Source organism: Athene cunicularia (assembly GCF_003259725.1).
Source record: "Athene cunicularia isolate RWA chromosome 4 unlocalized genomic scaffold, athCun1 chr4_part2, whole genome shotgun sequence".
Taxonomy (NCBI): domain Eukaryota; kingdom Metazoa; phylum Chordata; class Aves; order Strigiformes; family Strigidae; genus Athene; species Athene cunicularia.
The window spans coordinates 14,122,377-14,126,608 of record NW_020799099.1 but is presented as its reverse complement, the minus strand read 5'-3'; positions in this window follow the sequence as shown (position 1 = coordinate 14,126,608).

The following is a 4,232-nucleotide window of genomic DNA, read 5'->3' as shown; positions in this document are numbered from 1 at the left end:
GATTTGTATTGTTGGAGACTCCTCAGCATGCCTGTTAGGGAGAGATCTCTTGCAGGCTCTAGACATAGAATTATGCTTGCTACCTGAAGGAACAGACATAATAATCATGGGAATGACTGTGGTCACTGAAAGCCCAAATAATGAGCTAAAAATATTGGAAGAGTTGAAATGCATACCAAAAAGTTGTGGAGTAAAAGTAGCACAGATGTAGGGTTACTGGTTTCAGCTCAACTCATAAACATAAACACAAAGGGAAGAACCCCCACTCTGGCTGTGAAACAGTATCCTATTCCGCAAGAAGCTGAGAAGAGTATACAGAAGCAAATATACCAGTATTTAGCCCAATGAATTCTGAAAGCATGTGTCACCATATAATACTCCTATGCTTCCTGTAAAAAAGAATAGATTAGATAGAGATGGAGACTCAGAATACCGTTTTGTACAAGATGTGTGGGGTAGTTAACCAGCACGTAGTGATTCCTCGCACAGTAGTGCCCGATGCCTCTACCATACTTTACAAATACCATATTGGGTAAGGTATTATACTGTGATTGATGTAGCCACTGCTTTCTTCAGCATCCCTTTAGATGAGAACAGCCAACTTTTATTTGCCTTTATGTGGTGCTTGCAGGGTCTCCTACAATTTTTTCATGAATGCTGGGAACGCTGAGAAAAAACTACCAGGTAAATCAGCACTTACACAATATGCAGGTGATCCGTTACTTGCTAGAAAGATGTATGAAGATTGCTTGAAAGATACTATTTGTCTATGTACTGCTGTTGTCCCTCAAACAGGGTTTGTTACCTGGTGTGCAAAAGCGAATCTCGCACACAGAGCTGAGATATATGTTTATTCCATATGGGTGTTAGGGTGTGATTCCACAAAGCTAGCATGCTACATAAAGGAACTGCAACCTATTTATCGCGTGCTTAGTAAAAACCTCAGTTTACACTCATTGGTCCATAATTACCATGGCACCTGCTATTGGTTAGTTATATTTAAATTAGTGCTGCTTGCTGTGTAAATTAGCACGCATGGCCCTTGCAGGTGTCGGGGGGAACATGCTTTTTGGTCTTGAATTGAATTGGTGGTCATGATCTCCCCCTACTGCCTTTGCTTCTCCCTTAGTTACCACAGATTTTTGCTGACTTCATGCTGCTTCGGCACCCCTGGCCCTGTCAGGGGTGGGATGTTTGCCTCATACCAATCTCTTAGCTTCTTTCAATGGTAAAGCAAGGCCTGCATTGTATCAGGCTTACGCAATAGAGCCAGTGATTTGTGGTCCTTGTACCTGATGAGAAACATTTATATGGGCTACACCACCTAGCAGAAAAAGGTCACTGTACATCTCTTTTGACTGCGTCACCAGGAAGTAAAATATTCAGGATTCCTATTAAAAGAAGGACAAAGATTAGTAGACCCAGAACAGGTCCAGTCTATTTTAGAAATACCTCAACTAGTAACAAAGAAAAAACTGTGAGGATATTTAGGCACTGTAGGGTACTGCAGGCCCAGGATACCAGGGCTAGAGGAGGTAAGCCAGCCATTGACAGAAGCTACCTAGGCAGATGAAGTGGAGCCTCTACGATAGGGTCCAGAGAGAGAGAAGGCTTTCCAAACTATGATAGGAACTCTAGGTTCTTCTCCAGCACTGGGATTGCCAGATTACTCCAAGTTCTTTGAACTATTTGTGCATGAGAACAAAGGAGTAGCCACCAGAGTCCTTACTCAAAAGCTACATCTACACTGCCGCCCCGTGGTTTATTACTCAATTTGACTGGGTCCTCTACCGGCAGGGAGTACTTCCTGTGTTAGAGCAATAGCAGCAACAGCGATTAGCACAGAAAAAGGCAGACCATTAGTGCCGGATGACCCAAGGACTGTGTGTGTCCCACATGAAGTAGAACTGATTCTTAAGTAACATGCTACACAAGCACTGTCCCACACAAAGAGTATATCGCTACGAATTAATAATTTTGAATGCAGATAATATTACTTTAAAAAGATGTAATGTTTTGAATCCAGCAATTTTACTGTCTGTTCCTGTAGCGGCCAAAATAATGTCAGAGCGTTCTTTTTTCTTTTCTGCAGGGCAGGGGCCATCTTCTTTCTTTATTCTTCTTTCTCTCTTCTTACAACAATACATACTTATACTCTCATTAAACCTCTTACTTCATAATAGGCAAATCAGCAATTAGACAGCTATGAACCTTTTCTCCTATCAGCATAAGATCACTCTAACACATGCTGTGCAGACCAATCACCTTCTTGTTCATGTGGCGGCAACTTCTCACAGTTCAGTATTTTTCCACAATTCAGTGTTGCAGCTGTCTGTTTTTCCCTGCCACCTTGGCACAACTCAGCAGTTTCTTATCTTTCTCCCAAGACCTATTTCTCATCAAGGCTTAGCTGTTTCTCAGAGGCTGTGCAGGGCTGACAGGCCAATGTTGACTTGCCTCTTTCCCACATGTTCCTTCTGATGGTGAGGCGCATCATGATTGTGCTCAGGTAGTGTTTCACTCCAGCTGCCTATGGGAAGATCTGCAGGATCAGCCTCTAGAGACCTCAGATCTAACCCTTTTAACCAACAGATTGTCATACTGTGTGAATGGAAAAATGACACAAAGGCTACGCTGTGGTGAGAAACTCAGATGTACTTGAAGAGGAAAATCGACAACCCTTGGTGAGTGTCCAAGGGCCTGAATTAACTGCATTAACGGAGCAGCCTGGTAGGGACGTAATCAATGGGTAACTATTTATACTGATTCTAAATAGATTCTATATCATCTGCAGTCATCGGGACAGGTGGAAAAAATGAACAGGACTCTCAAAAATAGTTTCTCAAACTTGTAGTCAGGTAGATTTGAAATGGTCTGAATTTTTAAGAATAGTGCTAGGCAATTTTGGGTATACACCTCGCCAACATCTAGGGTTGTCACCAGCAGAAAGAGCATTTGACAGGCACTTAGCTGTACCTGGGACCTTCGTCCCTGCTAGGACCAGCTTCTTAGATGGAGATGAACAGTTGACCCAGTATTTTATATACACAAAAAGGGTTTGAAGACAAAAGGAAATATGCTCAATTGTATCAACCCACACCGCCTGAAATGCAGGTACATGATATATGGCCTGGAGACAAGGACTTAATTTCCTGAAAATCAAAATTTGAACTCAAATGGAAGGGACTATACACTGTCTTATTGTGTTCTTATTTTGCTGAGTGCAACCGCAAGAGACTTAAGCAAATTAGAACACCTATTGAGATCCTCCATTAGCATTAGGGACTAACCAGTGTCTTGTGTCTGATATCCTACCTCAGTTGGAAAAAGTTAATGAAAAGGAGCACCAGTTGATGCACTTGGAACAATTCAAGGCAATGTTTCACTAGCCCCTAGCTGTATCCAAGCTCAGCTGTGGATGCAGTCTACAGTAGCAGCAATTATAAGAGAAGGTGAAGAAGGCATTCCATTGAACCAAAAGGCACGTAAAGAACATGTGAGGGGCGGGTGTACATTCTGTGAGGGTATAATTGCCCAGGGATTTCTTTTTTCAGGGTTCTTCTCTGGAGGCACCCAGCTTGAGCTGGTTTGTGTTTTTTTTTTTTTTTTCTGGCTGTATCATCTGAATAATTAAAAAAAAAAATAATTGATGACTGAGACACTGCCACAGGAAGCCTAGGGTTCAAGCTGCGAAGAAACTGTGGGTGATAAAAACTATCATTTAAAATTATATTTTTGGGCTGGTTTTTGCACGTACTGTAGGATATTGTGGATAGTATGGCGTTTTGTTCTCAAGCAGTTGTTCTTGTTCATTGTTGAATTCTTTACTCAACATTCTCCAGGTTGTTCCTCTGCCTGGAGGAAAGGAGGCTGAGGTGAGACCTTATTGCTCGCTACAACTACCTGAAAGGTGGATGATGGGTCTCTTTTCCCAAGTAATGAGCAATAAGGCAAGAGGAAATGGCCTCAAATTGCACCAGTGGGGGTTTAGATGGGATGTAAGGAAAAAATTCTTCACAGAATGAGGTTGTCAAGCATTGGAAGGGCTGGTCAGGGCGGTGGTTGAGTCACCATCCCTGGAGCTATTTAAAAGACGTGTAGATGCGGTGCTTACAGCCACGGTTTAGTGGTGGACTTGGCAGTGCTAGGTTAATGGTTGGACATGATGATCTTGAGGGTCTTTTCCAACCTAAACGATTCTGTACTACTGCTTTTTTTTTTTTAAAAAAAAA